This window comes from Macaca fascicularis, chromosome 12 (assembly GCF_037993035.2).
Source record: "Macaca fascicularis isolate 582-1 chromosome 12, T2T-MFA8v1.1".
In the NCBI taxonomy this organism is placed as follows: domain Eukaryota; kingdom Metazoa; phylum Chordata; class Mammalia; order Primates; family Cercopithecidae; genus Macaca; species Macaca fascicularis.
In genome coordinates this window covers 68,148,373-68,170,608 of record NC_088386.1, presented here as the reverse complement: position 1 = coordinate 68,170,608, position 22,236 = coordinate 68,148,373, and the positions used below count along the sequence as shown (strand labels likewise).

General features: G+C 41.6%; 1 protein-coding gene across 21 annotated transcripts in view; it reads right to left on the bottom strand.

Moving 5' to 3' along the window:
* The window catches only part of PDK1 (pyruvate dehydrogenase kinase 1), a 108,858-nt gene that overhangs the window by 41,663 nt on the left and 44,959 nt on the right, over positions 1-22,236 (bottom strand). For 5 of the 21 annotated variants that reach the window (XR_012421235.1, XR_001483944.3, XR_012421230.1 and 2 more), the window contains one exon: positions 10,697-12,094. The exons of 8 other annotated variants lie outside the window; for them this stretch is intronic. The gene's annotated coding sequence lies outside the window, so the exon portion shown is untranslated. Of the gene's footprint in view, positions 1-919; positions 1,823-2,347; positions 3,431-10,696; positions 12,095-15,769; positions 15,895-21,567; positions 21,616-22,236 lie in introns of those variants that run through there. 8 more of the 21 variants (XR_010579917.2, XR_012421231.1, XR_012421225.1 and 5 more) reach the window with 7 other exon arrangements.

The window sequence follows — 22,236 nt, the reverse complement described above, 5'->3', positions numbered from 1 at the left end:
ACCACATTGGGCTAATTTTTTTATTTTTAGTAGAGACAGGGTCTCACCATGTTGCCCAAGCTGGCCTCAAACCCCTGGGCTCAAGTGATCCTCCTGCCTCAGCCTCCTAAAGTGTTGGGATTACAGGTGTGAGCCACTGCACCCTGCAACACGTTAATTTCAAACCTATATCTTTTTTTTTTTTTTTTTTGAGACGGAGTCTCGCTCTGTCGCCCAGGCTGGAGTGCAGTGGCCGGATTTCAGCTCACTGCAAGCTCCGCCTCCTGGGTTCACGCCATTCTCCTGCCTCAGCCTTCGACAAACCTATATCTTTAAAATAATGGATATTAGTGTCTATATGGATTGCCAAACTACAGAGAGAAGAACAGTTATTTTGTTTCATTATTTATAAAGCTTCCCTCTTCTCCAAAATAACTATGGCTGTTGAATGCTGGCAATACCAATATGTCAACAGAAATTTTAAGTCTATAAATTCCTTTTTATTTATTGCCCCCATTATTACTAATGTCCCTCTACCTTCAAAAGAAAAATCAAATTGAAAAGTAGCACATCTCTGACTTAGGCTATTGAAAACTTTTAACTACTTACATTTCAGATAATAAATGAGCCTCAGCAACTAATCAAACTCAGAATCCAAAAAATAAGTACACTCAGTTTCTTAACTATAAATTATTTTGACCCAAGCCAAATATATTTTTTATCTTCCAGAGATATTATAATCTCCCAAGCCAAGGAAAGAAAAAAATGTTAGGAAGAATCCAATACATGACTGTGTTTTCAAAGATTTTGAAAGATTTCTAGGTAATATTTTTACCTGCTGCAGACTCACTACCTTCAGACGTCAGTTACCACACTTGCATGGGAGGAGGATCTTTGTGATGTTTTTATGGGAGGAGGATCTTTCTGATGTTTATATTGGTTTTCTCTTTTTTTGTCACTGATTCATTCATGTCATTAAGCACATATATGTATATATGATATATATGACATATATAGATACATATACATAAAATATATCTATATATTTTTTGCTATGTGCCAGGCATTGTTCGAGGCTCTGGGAATGCAATGCCCAAGAGCCTTTATACCTCAAATCCAGAGAGGGGAAACAGACAATTAAGAAATGTAAATAAGGTGTCGTAAGTGCTCCACTAAGACAAATAGAAAGTACTATGGGAGTTCATAGCAGAGGCACCAGATTAGGATTAGACCAGACTAAATGTTCAAGGCAGGCTTACTGGATAAAGGAATATTTACACAGAGCCCCAAAAGATGAGTCAGATTCAGTCCTTGGAAAACAAGGGCATAAGAAAAATATGTTCCAATCGTAGAGAGGTAGAGCAGGGACTAGCAGGAGATAAGGTTGAAGGCAGAAAGTTACAAACAGAAGCATGATATGATTAGATGAACATTCCAGGAACATCACTCTGCCTGGAGAAAGGACACACAGGACAATTACATCTGTCAGGAAACCAAACAAAGGCTGAAATACAATAATGCAGTAAGTATAGAAAGAGAATTTACACAAAATTCTCTTTCTATCCTTCAAAAGGCAAATTCACAGGTCAATTAACTGTTAGAGTGGGGACAGGGGAGAGTGGCTGATCACAACCCTTGAATTTCAGACATACTAGTGAAGTTATATGGTGGGCTACTGTATTAGTTAGATTCATTGATGCTAACAGCTGTTATGACTCAAAATCTCAGTGGCTTAGCACAACAAATGTTTATGTTTATTTCTCTGTCACCTCACAGTCCAAAGCTGAGCTGGGAGAAGGTGGGTTCTGCTCCACACAGTCATTCATATCTCCATGTTTTGTCCCTGGATTTAAGCATTCAAAAGACATTATCAGGCTTCTGTCCCTCCCCCTTTTATTTTTTACTTATTTATTTAATTTTTTGAGACAGAGTTTCACTCTTGTTGCCCAGGCTGGAGTACAAGGGCATGATCTCGGCTCAGTGCAACCTCTGCCTCCCGGGTTCAAGCGATTCTCCTGCCTCAGCCTCCCGAGTAGCTGGGATTACAGATGCACACCACCACGCCCAGCTAATTTTTTATTTTTAGTAGAGACAAGGTTTCTCCATGTTGGTCAGGCTGGCCTTGAACTCCTGACCTCAGGTGATCTGCCCACCTCGGCCTCCCAAAGTGCTAGGATTACGGGCATGAGCTACCTACTGCACCTGGCCCTGCCCTTTCCTTTTTATTCTCAGCTCTGCCTTCCTTTTCACTGGTTTACCCCTCTCCTTATGGTGGCAAGGATGGGACCCCAGCATGTCCACTCAAATGATCTCTAGTGCAGCAGTTCCCAATCTTTTTGGCACCAGGGACTGGTTTCGTGGAAGACAATTTTTCCATGGATGGTGGTTGGGGGATGGTTTTGGGATGAAACTGTTCCACCTCAGTTCATCAGGCATTGGATTTTCATAAGGAACACAAAACCTAGATCCCTCGCATGCACAGTTCACAATGGGGTTCACCCTTCTATGAGAAGCTAACGCCACCACTAAACTGACAGGAGGCAGAGCTTAGGCAGTAATGCTCACCTCCTGCTAGGCAGCCAGGTTCGTTACAGGCCCTAGAGTGGTACCAGTATGTGGCCCCGGGGGCTGGGGAACTCCTGCTCTAGTGTATCATCTCAGGAGATAAGCTTTCCCCAACCATTCTCTTAGCATGTCTAATAATCCCTGCAAAAGGATTCTGGACTTCCTTGGGTCAGATAACCACCCAGGGCCAGTCACAGTCCAACTGGATGAAGAACTTTGATTGGCCAGCCTGAGTCACACCCCAGAGGCAGAGGAGACCTGATGATTGGTAGCTCCATCAGATGTGGGAGGAGGAGTTCCTGAGAGGAACAAAGAAAGAAAGACTCTAATACCAGAAGGCAGGGATAAGTAGCTGCAAAAACAACAGCCATCACCAAAGCTATATAAGCTTTAATTTCTCATCAAATTTTGGTTTAGGATCTTAGCAGAACTGACGGGTAGAAAATCAACCTATGCAATTTTAATTTAGGAGTGCCCAATGAGCAACCCGCTGTGCTATTATGCTATGAAGTATGATGACTAAACATTTCCATTGTGTAAGTCTAGAATGTCACATTTTTTTCATATCTATATGTTCATTGGTGTTTTATCTTTGAAACGACATGGTTTTTACTCCAGTCTTTAGCCTGTATTGAGGTTTATGGGTCTCCTGGGGAAAAGCTAAGTTTAGTGTAGAATTTGTTCTGTCTTCAATCACAAGGGAAAAACAACCTGCCCAAGCAAATCCTGTGGGAACATGATTTATGAGTGCATGCTTAGGTGTTTTATTACTACATATCATACCTTTTGTTAGTGCTTCTATTAATATTGCCAGTCACGAGCCATAAAATTGACTCTGAGTGCATCCACAAGCTTTTATAAACCTCTTTCTGAATCATTGGTTTTTCTGTAAAACATAGAACATTTTGGTAAAAAACAAAAAGTGGCAATTCACTTGGTTTTGGCTTAGCACTTGCATTTTCTAGGAGTGGAATCATAGCTGCTCAGAACTGTGGGAGCTCTCAGAAGTCATCTCACCTCATTCTCTATTTCTCTGTGACTGGAGGGTAGGCACTCTGTACACTTAGTGGAATGAATGTCTCCACTGTGGCATCACACTGCTGTTAAGCTTATTACCTCACAACAGCCCAGGTTTTCATGTGATTGTTTTATTTGCTTTTGAGACAAATTCTTTTTTTTTTTTTTTTAAACAGTCTCACTCTGTCGCCCAGGCTGGAGTGCAGTGGCATGATTTTGGCTCACTGCAACCTCCACCTCCTGGGTTCAAGCAATTCTCCTGCAATTCTCCTATATAATTATATATTATATACAAAATATATATAATGTATATATTTATATAAAAATATATTTATATGAAGGGCAGTTTATTAAGAATTAACTCACATGATCACAAGGTCCCACAACAGGCCATCTGCAAGCTGAGGGGCAAGGAAAGTCAGTCCGAGTCCCAAAACTGAAGAATTTGGAGTCCAGTGCTCGAGGGCAGGAAGCATCCAGCACAGGAGAAAGATGTGGGCTGAGAGGCTAAGCCAATCTAGTCTTTTCACATTTTTCTGTCTGCTTTATATTCTAGCCACACTGACAGCTGATTAGATGGTGCCCACCCAGATTAAGTGTGGGTCCGCCTTTTCCAGCCCACCGACTCAAATGTTAATCTCCTTTGGCGACACCCTCACAGACACACCCAGGATCAATACTTTGCATCCTTCAATCCAATCAAGTTGACACTCAGTATTAACCATCACACATGCCCAGCGAATTTTTGTATTTTTAGTAGAGATGGGGTTTTGCCATGTTGGCCAGGCTGGTCTTGAACTCCTGGTTTCAAGTGATCTGCCTGCCTTGGCTTCCCAAAGTCCTGGGATTATAGGAGTGAGCCACTGTGCCCAGCCGACACGTTCTAAACATCAGAAATGTGCTCTAGTTTTTTTTTCCTTTGAGCCTGTATTAGGCCATTCTTGCATTACCACAAAGAAGTACCTAGACTGGGTAGTTTATAAATAAAAGACATGTAATTGGCTCATGGTTCTGCAGGCTGTACAGGAAGCACTGTGGCATGTGCTTCTGGGGAGGCCTCCAGAAACTTTTACTTATGGTGGAAGGCAAAGGGAGCGCAGGCACTTCACATGGTGGAAGCAAGAACAAGAGTGTGAGGTGGGGAGTGCCACACACTTTTAAATGACCAGATCTCGTGAGAACTCACCCACTATCATGAAGACAGCACCAAGGAGATGGTGTTACACTATTCATAAGAAATCCAGCCCCTGATCCAGTCACCTCCCACCAGGTCCCACTTCCAATACTGGGGATTATAATTCAACATGAGATTCGAGTGGGGAGACAGAGCTAAACCATATCAGAGCCCCACAGAATGAGCCTGCATAGGATGACAGGTCTCACTTTCAGATTACCCTAGGTTCCCTGAGGCTTTTCTTCCCCAGACTTCATATCCTCAGTTCTGTCCAGCTTCCCTCAAATGCCATCGTTTCCACAGCCACACCTATCTTGACCATTTTCCTGTGGCCATGTTCCAGTCCTCTTTGGGCACAGTTGTTCACTGTATTATAAATCTACCTGCCCTTCTGTCTTCTGGTTCCCATTCTTACATCTTATTCATGATATTTCAGAAGACTGTCCAATTATTTGCTGAAGTCCAGATACCTATTTCAACAGCCTTTGTCTGACCAAGACAAACTATCAAAAACATAAATGAGTTTTGTCTTGCTTGTTTGACACAGGGTCTCACTCCAGACTGGAGTGCAGTGATGTGATCTCGGCTCACCGCAACCTCTGCCTGCCAGGCTCAAGTGCTTCTCCTGCCTCAGCCTCCTGAGTAGCTAGGATTACAGGTGCACACCACTACCACCTAGCTAATTTTTGTATTTTTAGTAGAGACGGGGTTTTGCCATGTTGGTCAGGCTGGTCTCGAACTCCTGACCTCAAGTGATCCACCCACCTGGGCCTCCCGAAGTGCTGGGATTACAGGTGTGAGCCACCATGCCTGGCCTGAGATCAGTTTTGTCTGGAATGTTCTTCATGTAGAACATTAAGTTTGCCCATCTACAATTTGCAGCATCCTCTTTCTTCCTTCCTTAAATGAAATTGAGACTTTTCCCTGACTTTGATCATCTGATCCTTTTTCCTTTTTCATGAGCCATCAAAGGCTATTATAAGCTTTCATGGATCTCATCACAGATCCTGTCAATATCCCTGGGTGTAATTGTGGCGGGATAATATTTTGAGATATTACCTGAGAAATCCCTCTCTAAATTTTTTACTCTTTGCCTTTTATTCATTTAGTCAATGCATTCATTGCCTCAGGCAAAGACTGTTACAGCAGAAAACCAAAGAGCTGCTAAAATTTCTGAAGCTTACACCTTTAGATGTTTAAAAAAAAGAAAAGAAAAGGAAAAAAAGCTAGGCCTAGAGATAATTCAGGTCATAAAAATTAAATGGGAGAAAATGAGTTATCGGCAGAGTGTCTGCTTTTCCTGGTCCTCTGCTTCTCTTCAGCTCCACCCCTGGTCCACTGAGCTATGGAAATTTGTTCAGACTATGGGAAGAGAGAAATCAAGACAGTTGGAAATCCAAGAACAGGAGAGAATGTGGGCACCCCTGGTGAATAAGGCAAAGCTTGAGGGTCTTCTCCTGCCCAGCAGCAAAATGAGTGCAAATGTCCACGTGATATATCCCGGCAGCCCAAGAAAACCTCACAAGGCCCTGCTCTCCCTAGTGCAGTTGGGGGCAGGGGGTGGCAGAATGATTTCCGGTAAGCCTGAGAGTAGCATACAAGTGGTGAAAGTCATGCAAAGATAAGGGCTTAAAACAGAAATGGATGAGTACCAGCAAGAAAAATCTGCGTTACTTCTTATAGGGGATACTGCAGCACTTCATCCAGAGTTGCTCCGTATGGTCGATGTACCTAACTCCAAGCTGCTGGGGATATTGGCTGCAGACCATAATTTCTTTACCCAAAGTCACACCCTTCCCAGTGCTCACTGATGCAGGAATAAAACGGCCCACTTCTCTAGCCTCAATGTGGGACAACTCTGAAAAGCCACCCCAACTCTGGAACTTCCAGAAGGATCAGCTGGGACCTCAGTTGCAGCCACACTGTAGGAAAGCTTCTTGCTTTGGTCAGTCCTGCCTGCCCCAACTTCTTCCAGGTTATTTTCTAAGAACTCTCCCAAACAAATTTTCTCAGCTCTCCGCTTAATTTTGTTGCCAGGGAATTCATCTAAGGTATCTGCTCACCTGAGCCGACAGCTTGAAGATTGCATAATTCTGCTCCAAACTTTTCCAGGTGCAGAGATAAATTATTTTACAGAATCGTGGTTTGCACTATTGTTCTTTTCTTCTTCATTCATCTTTGGCTTCAGTTCTCACACATCAATTTTACTTCTACTCTTTCCTACCAGATGATTATGAAAGTGAAGCAAAGTAGGAATGGAATGTTTTAATCTTTATTGCTTGTTGCCATCACTGTCCAAACATTGGACCAATGTATATTCTTGCCACCAACTTTTGGGTAAACTAAAAAGGACCCCTTGTTTTCGTCTTTAGCATGTTTCAAAATATCTCCTTTTAAAATTTTAACTTTTCTTTTTCAATCTTATACACTTCAATAGTTGTATATCCTAAGATGAATGATGACTTCAGGGTCCTAAGCCAGTTTATAAAGGCCTCCTTTGTATAATAAGTCCTACCTACATAGTCTATCATCTCACTATAGAATGTAGGGGTAGTTGGATGCTTTTACTTGCAGACTTGGAAGCCTCCACTAAAATTGACCGAGTCTCATTTACTGTCCTGTTACATTGCAATAGCCTAAATAACTGTGATCAAATGACTGTTTAAATCGTGACGTATCTATTATAACGGAAAACTACATAACCCCTAAAAGTGTTGAGGGTGATTTATGGGTTCTAACATGAAATATGCTTTGTAAGTAAAGGAATAGGTTATTGCCAAATAGTTTTCAGCAAAGTTTTTAAATAAAGTTATGTGTTTAATGTGTATAAATATATGTTTGCATATATATAGAAAATGTTAGAAATAATGCACAAAAATATTCAGTCATTACATCTGGGGCATGGAACTATAGAAGTTGAGAGGTTCAGAGGATGCTATGGTTTGAATGTTTGTTCCCGTCTTAACTCATGTGTTGAAAGCTTAATCCCCAATGCAACAGCACTGGGCAATGGGGCTTAATGGGAGGTGTTTAGGTAATGAGGAATCGCCCTCGTGAATAGGTTAATGCCATCAGAAAAATGGCCTGCAGGAGTTGATCAGCTCTCTCTTGATCTTCTGCCATGTGAGGATATGATGGTCCTCCCCTCCAGATGACACAGTATTCTAGGTGCCAAGAAATCTTGGAAGCAGAGAGACCAGGTCCTAACCTGCCAGTGGCTTGTTCTTGGACTTTTCATCCTCCAGAACTGTGAGAGAATAAATTTTCATTCTTTATAGATTACTCAGTGAAATCCTGTTATAGTAGCACAAAATGGACTGAGAATGCGTTTTAATACAAATTATTTCATTTAATAAGAATCTTTTTATCTTTAATAAAACATTATTTAATAATTTTTATCTATTCAATTTTCTTAAGTATTGAATTTTAAAATAATTGGCCAGGCGCAGTGGTTCATGCCTGTAATCTTAGCACTTTGGGAGGCCGAGGTGGGCGGATCACTTGAGGTCAGGAGTTTGAAACCAGCCTGGCCAAGATGGTGAAAACCCATCCCTACTAAAAATACAAAAAAATTAGCCATGCATGGTGGCAGATGCCTGTAATCCTAGCCACTCAGGACGCTGAGGCAGGAGAATCGCTTGAACCCAGGAGGCAGAGGTTGCAGTGAGGTGAGATCACACTACTGCACTCCAGCCTGGGTGACAGAGTGAGACTGTGTCCCTAAATAAACAAACAAACCAATCATTTTTATAAATTACAAAGACAGAAAAAGAACATCTTATTGGGAAAGCATACTGTATGCCATGTTCTGTTTTTCTATTGTTTTGAAGTTGACTTTCCAAGACACTACCCTGAAAGAAAACATGCATTCCACTGTCAGTCCAACCACTAGCCAATTTAGATGCAGAAGTATGCTATTCAAGAGGGAGCATTATTTTATTGCTTTTTAAATTAACCTAATTTAAAAATACTCCTAAATTAAAAAATAACCTATCACATGTAAGTAAATTATGTAGCATAAGATGATGAACCTCTATGAACTTATTTCTCACAAAACCTTCAACTTGAACAATACCATTCATTCACCTATGTGCTTTTCCCTATCCCATTCATGCAACCATTAGCCTGAGTTTTGCATTTATCATCCCCTCACCTTTCAAAAAATGTAGGTTTTCATAGGCCTGAGCACTGTTTTGTTTGGGTTTTTTTAGTTTATGGAGATATTATACAGTATCAGTCTCTCGGGAGTTCTTTTCCACTCGAAATTATGTTCCTAAGATTCATATTCATGTGTGGAGCTATAGTTCATTAACTGCTGTATATTATTTCGCTGGATAAATACAATATACCAAAACTTACTTATTCCATGTCATTGGGTTTCAAGAGTATTTCCAGTTGTTTTTGTTATTAGCATTCCAAATACGTGCAACTTTTCCTAGAATGTATTTCTAGGAGTAGAGTTTTAGGTCACAAGTTATGTCAATGTGTAATTTTACAAAAAACTGCTAAATTGGTTTTCAAAGTTATTTTATAAATTTGCACATGCATTATAATGTATGAGAGTTCACATTGATTCATATTCTCCCATTTGGCTTTCTTAGACCTTTCCTCTAAGGGATATAAAATAGTAGTACCTCAATGTGGTCTTAATTTTTACTTCCTTGATTACTAAGCAGGTTCAGCACTTACATGAGATTTCACTTTCCGGTTTTCTTCTATAAAGTGCCTGTTCGTAGCTGCGTCCCCACAGTGCTGCTTCTACTGTAGGCACTCCCTAAATGTTTGTTGACTGAGTAGATTTTCATGTAGCAAAATAAGACTTAGGATATGGACTTGCTAATTTAAGATGTAAAGATGTTCTTTTTTACAAGGTACCACAAGCTCTACTTCCCTAACCTTGTAACTTAGTAAGTCTCATTACATAGCCAATTTAGTGTAACTGATAACCGATTCTCTTGCATAATTGTTTCAAAAAGTGTTCACATAATTATTGTAAAGATGATTTTGCATAAGATATTAGTTATCCTTGGTGAAGCAGTATTTTGCTTCTATTTTTTTTTTTTGAGATGGACTTTTATTCTTATTGCCCAGGCTGGAGTGCAATGGTGCAATCTCAGCTCACTGCAACCTCTGCCTCCCGGGTTCAAACGATTCTCCTGCCTCAACCTCCCAAGTAGCTGGAATTACAGGCGTGTGCCACCACACCCGGTTAACTTCGTATTTTTAGTAGAGACCAGGTTTCTCCATGTTGGTCAGGCTGGTCTTGAACTCCCGACCTCAGGTGATCCATCCGCCTTGGCCTCCCAGAGTGCTGGGATTACAGGCATAAGCCACTACGCCCGGCCTCTACTATTTAATTTTAATGGCAGTAGAGAAGTTCTAAATTTTGTTCTAGTCACTGAATAACTCAGTGCTGTTTTCAGAACACTAAGCTTTTTTTTCAGAAAAACATGAAATATTGAACCCAAAGTTGGCAGTGATGCAAGATTTCTCTCAGCCCCTTTGCCAGACTCCTAGCAGGGGCACCCTGTCTGCTTGGCCTACTGTGCTCAGACTCTTGTGGGAGGGAGCACATGAGTGGGCAAGTGTGGGATCCAGGCGGCCACTCCACCCACATAGGAGCAAACTCTCTGCAGGGTCTGTAGCCAGACAAGGCAAAGTTATGTCCAAGAAAAAGTGTAAACAGCTATTCCTGAACGTTCATCACTGTTATGTACTAATACTTAACAGACATGTCATGAGGCATCAAATTTATGAAAAATTAATACAACTTAAAATTCAGAAAAACGTTATCTGTTACCTTAATTTTTATGAAATCTTTTTGTAAGTGTTTCTGAATTAGAAATAGATGATTGTTACAGGATCTCTGGGGTGTCAATTTTTTCTGGCCAGAGACCTCTATGGCCATGGTGCCTGAATTCTTGTTCTCCATCCAGGAAGAATGAGGTATGCAGACAAGTGGAGGGTGAAGAAGAGTTTTATTGTGTTAGAATAGCTCAGAGGAGTGGGTGGCTCCTCTCTGTAGGCAGATTATTCCATTGGGTGTTCAGTTCTCAGCCGAGAGGCAGCCCTGGAAAGGGTGGCTCCTCTCTGCAGGCAAGTCATTCGGATGCCTGCAGGTCTCTGAAGCTCTCAGCAGAGGGTAGCTCCTCTCTGCAGCTGGTCGCCCATCATCTCCAGCTATGGGTAGAGTACTTCCTCTCTGTAGCTGGTCATCCCGTCATCCTCTGCCCTGCTCTGGCTGAGCCCAGGGCTTTTATGGACCTCAGAGGGGAGGAAGTACGTGCTGATTGGTCCATAGGCAGCCATGAGCAGCACGGAAGAGCATGAGTCCCCACTCCTGTGGGAGGGACTGGCAGCCACTGGCAGCCTGGACCCCAGTCTTCAGGCCCTCCCTGGCCAGAAGGTGGGGACTTACTGGGGACCCACCCCTTCCATTCAGGACTCTGAACAGACACCCCTGAACCTGCAGGGCTAGGGGTTGGTGGGAGTGGGGGAGCCTTCCTGGGATCCCTGAGGGTGCAGGCTACAGAGATTCCCGGGTTCTACACCTGGGAGGGCGGTCACAGCTGCACCCGGGAGCTCCCACCCCATCAACTTGGAAGGGGCAGGGCTCCTGCTTATCCACAGCTCCTCCCTGCTTCCTGGAGCAGGAGACCCAGGTCTGAAGCTGTGGGTGCGGCAGCTGCAGCTGCACCCAGGAGGGCAGATCCTGCCTGTTTCCGGCTCCCTCAAGAACACAGGGAGGCTTGGATCCACGGCTGTAGTTTGGGAAGGCCAGGAGGGCAGGGCTCCTGCCTGCTCCGTAGAGCAGGAGGCCTGGGTCTACAGCTGCGGTTTGGGCGGCCACAGCAGCACCGGAAATTCCTGTCCCAACTCAGGAGGAGGAGGGATTCCCCTGGCTCCATGGCGTACGCAGCCCCAGCCACACTTCCCTGCTGCAGCCAGCATGATGGCAGCAGCCATTGGCATCATTATTACACATTTTTAAGTGGGTAGGTATTCCACAGAAATATGATTTTTAAAACCACCCTTCAGATAGTCCAGATAGGAGACTATCTGATAGGGAATAAGGAAAAAAGTCAAAGGTGGGCATGGTGGTAAACCCATAAGCTCAGATACTTAGGATGCTGAGGTGGAAGGATTGTTTGAGCTCTGGTGTTTGAGGCTGCAGTGAGCCATCATTGTGCCACTGCACTCCAGCCTGGGTGACAGTGAGACTCCACCTCTTAAAAAAAAAGGAATTAGCAGCAAAAAAGGTCAAATAAGGATTTTACTATTTGTCTTCTCCAGCATTTCTTCTTAAGTCATGGAGGTGTACTGCTCAGATTTCCCCTCAAGAATGAATGTCCAGTTTAGCTGTAAAAAATGCAAATTAGCTGATAAGCTCCATATGTCAGTTCCTTCAGGCTGTGCTTCAGCTTTCAACTCAAGGCCACACCCCTCTAGGGAAGTTCCTACCAATGACTGAGCAGGGCCAGGGTACCCTCCGCCATTTCTGCCCTGAGTGGGTATCCTCACGGGCAATCTTTGCTCCTGAGCTCCTCATGTTAGTCAAGACTCAGCTCTGCATCATGGTCTGAGGTTCTCTATGCCCAATACTGCTTCCTCCACAATTCACTTCTAAATTGTTTTGTTACCCTCCAATAAACCTTTTACATTCCTGTCTCAGCATCTGCTTCCCAGAGTACCCAAATGACACAACTTTTCTGCAGCAAAGGCTTTAATTAAAACACTAGCTGTGCCGGGCACCGTGGCTCATGCCTGTAATCCCAGCATTTTGGGAGCCCGAGGCAGGCAGATCACCTGAGGTCATGAGTTCAAGACCAGCCTGGCTAACATGGTGAAAACCCGTCTCTACTAAAAATAGAAAAATTAGCCAGGTGTGGTGGCACACCCCTGTAATCCCAGCTACTAGGGGGCTGAGGAAGGAGAACCGCTCAAACCCGGGAGGCAGAGGTTGCAGTGGTCTGAGATCACGCCATTGCACTCCAGCCTGAACAATAAGAGCGAAACTCTGTCTCCAAACAAAACAAAACAAAACAAAAACAAAACATTACTGGTAGCATTTTCTTTTACTGACATGCATGTGTAGCATGTATTTGGCTAAACACACAGAAAAACTATTAGCACATTTTAAATTGAATTTTGGATAGAGTGGTGACTGGACTTAGGAGAACACAGTGTTCCTATCACCTACGTCCATGGGTTTGAGAAATTTATGCTTAGCTTGAAAACGCTTTTTTTAAAAAACAAAAATCCTTCTAATCAATGTAGAAAACCTCTTGACATTGTTAGTTTATGGCAGTGATACTAATTACTATCATATATTGAGTATTATACGCAGGAAATGTGCTAAGCGTTGTACATACATTAGGCTCACTTAGTTCTAGAGGCTTATGTCTAAACAATATTAACTCATGAATTAGTTAATTGCTCGTAAGAGTTTCAGCTTTAGCCAGGAAGTACATTAGCGTTGGATCTGGGAATTGCTATCTTGGCTGTATAATGAAAATATTCAAATGTTAATGTATAATGGTGGATCTTGGGAATAGAAATGGTCTTTACTAGCTTAGGCCAAAAAAGTATGTACCATAGGAATAATTATGAATTTTCCAACAACATTACATATTTAGAGAAATGCTCTTCTCTGTGAGAAAACACCTTTTAACATTGTGGCTTGGATAATTATGATTTGCTAAATACGTGTTTGATTTATTCCATTTCTAGCCATGTATTTCTTACGAATTCTGACTCACTGATTTATAAGATGAGATACAAAAAAGCATTATTCTTACATCAGGGAGTATCAAAGATGGGAGAAGGTGCCTGAGGGGAGTCAGCACTATCAGATCCCAACATGGGGACCACTGGCTATTTTGAATATATGTGAATTTTGTCAAATGCTTCTATGTCAGTTGATATTATCATATGATTTCTCTTCTTCAGCCTGTTTCTATGATTACACTAATTGATTTATGAATCTTGAACCATCCTTGCTTACAAGGGATAAATCACATTTGGTCATGACATGTACTTCTTGTTACACATTAATGGATTTAATATTTTTGGGGGAGTTTTGCCTCTAAGTTCATGAGAAATATTAATCTGTAGTTTTTTTTTTTATATTGTGTTTGGTTTTGGCATCATGGTAAAACTAGTCTTATAAAATGAGTTGTGAAGTGTTTCCCTCCTGTTCTATTTCCTGGAAAAGACTGTGTAAAACTAACAATTTTTTTTTTTAATATACTGAATGTATGAAACTGATAACTTTTTTTTTTTTAATGTTTGATAGAATTCTTCAGTGAAACCATGTGGGTCTGGAGATTCCCTTTTTGAAGTTTTAAAATTACAAATTCAATTTATTTAGTGGTTAAAGGACTATGCACATTTTTTCATCCTGATTGATTTTTGGTACTTTTGAGGTTTTTGCTCCTGGTTTTATTTAAGGAAAAGATGAAAATAGTCAATGAGAGAATCACATAAAATATGAAGTTCTTACTAGTAATTTGAGAAGAAGTTGATAGAATGCAAAGTATTTTATACTCAGGATTTGACTATCAACTTGTTCATGAATTGAAACCATTGCTGAATGTGATGCTGAGGATTTTTTCCCCTTCTATAACCCGAAGTCTCTGATTTTATTGACTTTATATGCTACCAAAACCCCAAGATCCAAACAAATATTTCACTTAAAATCACACATAAATTCTACAAAATAAAAACCCTCCTTTGCCACTGAAGTAAAACTTTAGATACATGTTTTGCTATTTTTACAGCTGTATTAATCAAATAAGGAAAACAGAAACTAAGAATTTTAGAGGCTGAGTGCAGTGGCTCATGCCTGTAATCCCAGCACTATGGGAGGCCAGGGAGGGCGGATCACCCGAGGTCAGGAGTTTGAGACCAGCCTGGCCAACATGGTGAAACCCCATCTGTACTGAAAATACAAAAAGTAGCCGGGCATGGTGACAGGCGCCTGTAATCCCAGCTACTTGGGAGGCTGAGGCAGGAGAATCGCTTGAACCCGAGAGGCAGAGGTTACAGTGAGCCGAGACTGCACCACTGTACTCCAGCCTGGGCAACAGAGTGAGACTCCATCTCAAAGAAAAAAGACAAAAATTAAATAGAGATAATTTGATGTAGGAAACTGAATATACAGATAATACAAAACTGAGAAACCAAAAGGTGATTATGAGGTAACCCAAAGATGAATAACCACAGGAAAATAATTTTTCAGCCCAACCCAGAGCTGGAGAACAAAAGAAAAGACGTGTTTCAAAAACCTAGACGCAGGGAGGAGCCCCCCCATCATGCTGGCTTGTTCTGGCCCTGCAAGCTCAGATCCCACGCTCAGAGCTCTGAGAGGCATCATAGGGGCAGACAGTGCCTAAACATACTGGATACCTATTTTTCAAATAGTGACTGCAGAACAAGAGGGACGATTCAAGCAGTAGATACATTTTGGAGAAGATAAACCAAGAAGAGCCACTGTTGAGTGAACATAAACCTGAAATCCTGTATTATAGAATTAACAGCGAAGGATATACTAGATGAACAAGCTAGAATATTACAGACTAAAAGTGATACTGGCTGGGTGCAGTGGCTCACACCTGTAACCCCAGCACCTTGGGAGGCTGAGGCAGGCAGATCACTTGAGGTCAGGAGTTTGAGACCAGCAGACCAACATGGTGAAACCCTGTCTCTACTAAAAATACAAAAATTAGCCAGGCGTGGTGGTGGGCACTTGTAGTCCCAGCAACTTGGGAGGCTGAGGCATGAGAATCATTTGAACCTAGGAGGCGGAGGTTGCAGTAAGCTGAGATCACACCACTGCACTCCAGCATAGGGCCCATCTATTGCATTTGCCAGATGGATAATTCAGTTTACTTTTGGGACAATACTGCAAGTACAAACAGCAGGATAATCACGCATTCCAATGATGATGTGCACTTAAGGATACACGCATGTCCGTTTTAGAAACTTAGTGTCTGCATTTCCTTCCTTAGAGCATTTCCTTCGACTTCTTTGGGTTGTTTGGACTCTAATATAATTTCTTCTGTGTGGTCTTTATTTTATTGAGTGCAGCGGACACCTCTGTGCCTACAGCAGTAATACTCCAATTGAAATAAATCAAATTCACTTCACTTAGAATGCACCTGAGAAAAGTTAATCAAAAAAGCATAAAATTTTCTTTACAGTAAGTAAAATTTCAGATTGTGTTTAATATGATACTTAACAGAAAGAAGTCCAGTTGTTTATACTGATGAGGAGGAAAAGCTGTCTTCTACCTTAAATATACCTGACCAATGTACAGCAGTGCTCCCCTTGCAAAGACAAACCAGACAATCTCCAATTAGAATGTGCCTAATTTCCACTAAGAATCATTTTCTGGAAGTTGAGTGTCCTTGTCATAGACAGCATTCACACAGAATACCATCCTAACTTTCTCTTTGAATTGGAATCAAGTGCTGCTATCTGCTGATTGGAAACTAAAAGTGCATTTAGGGTGCTATTTCAAAAGTGTCCATTATTAACTATCTCCTTAGAAAATAAAGCTTCTAAGTCAAGCATATTTTTAGTTTTGCATAGTGGAGTAAGTTTATCTTCACTGATTTGGGACTTTATAATGATTTTCCATTACAGAAATTCAGAAATATACAATTTAATGTGGTTTATGAAAATACCCAATTACCAACATCCTGAGTGGCTGTTAAATGATAGGGGAAAGAAAAGACAAATTCAATTCCAGGACCTACAAAAGCCCATCTGCGGATGGTGGATGTCTTAGTCTTTTCCATTTCAGTGCCTTTCATAATGCTTAGTATGCAGTAGGCACTCAAAAAATACATGTTCAGTGAACGAACAATCATATAGTGGGTAGCTTTGAATTTTTTCTCAGAGGGTCTAGGTGGCTCACACAAAAATGAGTGACATATGATGCAGGAGAACATGAAGGATTTTAATCAGAAGAAAATGGAGTAAGAAGAGATACAATTCAAAAAAATAAAAGATAGTTTGGAGGTGGTAAAATGGCCACCGGTAAATCCACAGATTTGGTTTCACATAGACTTACAGCACAGTGAATGACAAACAGTTGTACAATTTAACATGATGGAAATGTAAAATTTCTTGCACAATTACTGGAGGTTCTTTCATATTCCCATTAATACTAACTTCTTCTGAGTTTACGGACATTGCAAATAACATTAGTCAAAATACCCCAGAATCTTGCGGGTGGAAGAGTAGGCTATATAATCACCCAGAATCAGAAGGAAAATGTTATAAAATAAAACGACCTTTCTTTCCTTCTGTATGTTTGTGTATTTTTCTTTGATCAATGCCCAAGAAGTAGCTGACTCCTCTTGCTATGTATTTCCATTTCCTAAATAGACTTTAGTTCCAGCAATATCATTACCATTCAGTTTCTTTTCTCCTATCTCATGCTATATGTTTGTTATAGATTGTAAATTCCCCACAGGGTATGATGGTCTTGAGTTTTCAGCCTTCTCTTCTACTTACGTTTTTGCATCAAGAGTCTCAATGTCAGTTGAGTCAAGTATTAACTAAAACTGTTATTTAAAAATCTTTATTATTCAGATTTTTACCTTATACTACAAAAACTGCACACTATCTGATAGTGCTTGGATAACTACAGTCTAACACTGAAACACAGCTCCTTTTAAAAATATCATTTCTAAGGCCAGGCGCGGTGGCTCACGCCTGTAATCCCAGCACTTTGGGAGGCCGAGGCGGGTGGATCACGAGGTCAGGAGATCGAGACCATACTGGCTAACACGGTAAAACCCCGCCTCTACTAAAAATACAAAAAATTAGCTGGGCGTGCCGGCAGGCGCCCGTAGTCCTAGCTACTCAGGAGGCTGAGGCAGGAGAATGGCGGGAACCCGAGAGGCGGAGCTTGCAGTGAGCCGAGATAGCGTCACTGCACTCCAGCCTGGGAGACAGCGAGACTTCGTCTCAAAAAAACACAAATATATATATATATGTGTGTGTATATATATATCATTTCTAGATCACAGCCCAGGAAATGTCTTAGAGTGTAAGTATACACTGGATATGGTGTACTGCTCTGAAATGGAAACTGTAGGTTTCAGATGCCAGTTATCAATGCTACGCTGCTCCTAGAGTTCCCCTACCCCCTGCTCCCTTCTGGCCCCCTTCTGGCCCTCATCCTTGGTATTGCTGAGCCTATTCCCCTAGGACCGGCTCTGCTACAACCAGATACAGCGTCAGCCTCCACTCTGAGTTTGGCCAACCTCCTTCCTAGTACCATTGTTCGGATTCACCGTCACGTTACTATCCCACTCCATTCTAGTAGTTACAAAGAACAGAGCTTGGCATGATACAACAACCTGTAGTTGTAGTGGCTGCCAAGGCAATGACAGTTGGCTTGTCTCAGGGTAACAGCAAGTCTTATTTTGGTTTGAGGCAGGCCCTGGAGTGACAAGACAACTGGAGGCATGTTGAAGCCATCATCCTTGGCTAGCTCAAACTACATCTTAGAGAATACCGGGAGTTTTTATGAAGAACTGTATATGAAACTTAGCCAATTACATTTTCACAATTGTTTGATTCTATATATATTTAAAAAAATCAATGCATTTACTATTTCAAATTTTTGTTTTAGAAGCAATCTCACTCTGTAACCCAGGCTGGAGTGCAGTGGCACAATCATAGCTCACTGCAGCCTGGAACTCCTAGGTTCCAGAAATTCTCTCACCTCAGCCTCTGGAGTAGTTGGGCTTATAGGCGCGAGCCACCATGTCTGGCTCACTATTTTGGATTTCAATTTGGGACTCAAAATATAAGCATGTTGATGTTAGTCTTTGGCTGGTTTAAAACATTCCTTTGAAGACAATATGCCTGAGGGCTAATTTAGACACAAACTGTTTCTAAAGGCTTACTCTTTTATATTTCCACCCTTATATAATTATACCACTGTAGAGAAAGATCCCAGGAATAAGACCCCAAAGCATGCTACAAAAGTGGCATGATAGAGAAACTACCACTATTTAAGGGGTGCAGGGTTTCCTTTTAAGGTGGTAAAAATGTTTTGGAACTAGATAGAAGTGGTGATTGCACATTGTGGATGTACTGAACGCCACTGAATTACACTTTAAAATGGTCATGTGAACTTCAACATGAAAAAGGTTTTTAAAAAAAGGAAAGAAAAAAGAAACTACCACCATTCTCACTGCTACCATAGAGCACTATAAGCAAGGAATTTGACTTTACTGCAGCCATTAACACCAGCACCGATGCCACTTCTGTATCAGGAACTTGACCTGGCAACCACGAAAGGTCCTCTGAAAGCCAGATGATATATATGGCAAAACTCATGACGGCATATGGGCAACTGAACAGAACTTGTGCTTCATGTTGCTGAGTGCAGATGTGGTTGCCAAGAGTTTGATTAAGTTCTGAGAGACAGGAGATCTTGGCATACTTTACCTTCCAGAGGATGCAGGCAAATTGGCTTTGCTAAAGCACCCAGTGTCTGCTTATGATCATTATACTCTTATCAATACTTCCCAGGTCTCCAGAATTAGGACACTCATTTGTTATTAAATTAGCTGTATATTTCTCCCAGGGATCATATTCTCATGAAGCATGATCAACCAATGACCCATTTAGCCATAGGACTATGCTATCCAAGAGAGGACCCAGTGATGCCACCATTGGAGGTATCTACAAAATTAAATGGTTTTAGATCTATAATAGTACAGAGTTTTAAGGTCACACAAAGTATATACAAAATCTGGCTCATGGAGTTTGGGAAGAATAGTGATTGGACTGCAGAAATTATGTATCTATCAGGTTTGGGGGAGGGGGAGTTGTGGGGGTGGCAGTTAGTGAATATCAGCATGCTGACCTTTCCAAACAGGTGGTAAATGTCTTTCCACAGATCCTGCCTCTATGCTGGTCAGAAAGAAGTAAAGCAGGTGAATGCATTTTCCAATAATTAATATTAGCATAAATGGGGCAAACATGAAAATGAAAATCTAAAGAAACCCATTCAGCACAGCTTTCATGAGCTCCGTACCGACTCAGGATTTACAGAGAGGCTGAGCGCAGTGGTTCATGCCTGCAATCCCAACGCTTTGGGAGCCCAAGGCATGAGGATCACTTGAGCTCAGGAATTCGAGACCAGCCTGGCCAACATGGTGAAACCCTGTCTCTACTAAGAATACAAAAATTAGCTGGGCATGGTGGCGGGCACCTGTAATCCCAGCTACTCGGAGGCTGAGGCAGGAGAATTGCTTGAACCCAGGAAGCGGAGGTTGCAGTGAGCTGAGATCACACCTCTACACTGTGGAGCAGAGGAGCAAGACTCTGCCTCAAAAAAAAAAATAAATAAATAAATAAAAAATAAAGATTTACAGTGTAGACCAAACCTGGGCAGTCTAGTTAGTTCCACTCACACATCTTTAAGCTCAGAGGCTCCTGAATGCATATGTGTCCTACCCAGAGGCCTCCAGTGTCCTTGACTGTTCACAGTGGAATAGAAAGAGGCATTATGGTATTTGGTTCTATCTCTTGTGCCTCTTGTTGACTGGATTCTCACTTAGAAATAAAGGCTGACACAACCCAATGGATGGGCTGGGGTAAGATGCCAAGGAGAGTAATATAGGTGTGTGACTAACTAAATGGGCCAACCAAGCCCTGTGCCTCCTTCTTAAAATGGTGAGTCTATAGAGGGAGAAGTTTTCTCTGAGAGCCTCAGGAATGTTAAGCCTGTCATCTACAAACATATCTTTGGGGCTGAGATCTTGAACCTTATAATTGCTTAATAAGCCATTTACCGCCTGCCATTTGGAAAATAAGAAAGAAAAAGGCAGAGATCAATACCCCTAATGATACTTGGATAAGAACATACCCAATATAAAGCTCCAAAATAATCTCAAAACTAGAAAAGTAGTCTGCGCACATCATATTGTGGCACAAAACAGTAACACTCAAGCAGCCCTGGACTGGGCCAGTGAAATTTTACTGCTGACCCTTCCAAGTAGTCTAAATGGAAAGGGTTAGACAAGAGGGCAAAGTCAAGTTAATGGCAGCCTGATATTGCATTGGACATACTGCCACTTCCTCAATTATGGACACCACATCAAAGACCAAGTGAATAAGGTGGAACTATGTTATTTAGTAAAACTCCAAAGGCCATGATTTTTCTGAACTGGAGATTCAAATGGTGAAATGTATTAGCAATGAACATTGGAAAGGAAACACATCTTTTAAAAAAAATTTTAAATTAGAAAAAAAAAAAAAGGAAATACTTAGGTTTAAGTCTAACAAAATATGCACGGGATCTGTAAGCTGAAAACTACAAAACACCAACGAAAGAAATCAAAGGCAACCTATGTAAATGAAGATATACACTATGTTTGGCTGGGTACCGTGACTCACGCCTGTAAATCCCAGCGCTTTGGGAGGCCAAGGCAGGTGGATCACTTGAGATGGCGACACCTTGTCTCTACTAAAAATACAAAAATTAGTCAGACGTGATGGCGCTCACCTGTAATCCCAGCTACTAGGGGAGGCTGAGGCAGGAGAATTGCTTGAACTCAGAGGCGGAGGTTGCAGTAAGCCGAGATCACGCTACTGAACTCCAGCCTGGGCAACAGAGGAAGACTCTGTCCCCACCCCCGCAAAAAAAGATATATACCACGTTCATAAGTTGAAAAGCTCACTATTGTTAAATTCTCCTCAAATTGGTCTAGAAATTTAACACATCACAATCCAAATCTCAGAACTTTTTTAGATATGTTAACATCCTTGCCCATCAGTAGTGTCAGGAGCATCCACCTTACCAGCCAAATTGTAAGCGGAGTCTCCTTCGCTAAATCCTCAGCAGTCACCTATACAGGACATTCATGTATTAGATTATGTGAAATGACTATAGTCATCTGCTAAATTAACGCAAAACATTAATAATGAAGTTTTATCAAGGCCTTCCATTCACAGGCATAAGAGATCTTACCAAGTGACTTTGATGTTACCCGCCTAGATCTAACCCTAGAGACTAGATCCACATCGACATTCACCAGAGAAAATCACTTGAGCCTTGCCCTAAGGGGCCACAGTAAGTCCTATCTATCCGCTACCACTGCTGTAAAGTGCCAGAGCTTTCAGTCTTGGGTCCATGCTTCCCACTGCCAGAGACTTCACTTATTGTCTGGAACAGACAACGTTAGTGAAGCTCTCATTAACCACTGAAGTTTACCGTCGTCTTCCATGACCTTCCCCATGAAATGGATACAAAGATAAGCATTATACATGGATATCACTTCCTTGCATTAGCCAATTTTCAGGATTTCCACTAGTTATATGCTCACTGGGTAAGGTCCTTAAAATTCAGATTTCACAAAGATTATGGGTTTTCAATTTCGAGGTCATGGACACATCCACCAAGTACCCTGGACATCAGGAATAGATCCTTCTTAAGTACTCTAAGAACCAGATTAGCAGATCTGTCTCTC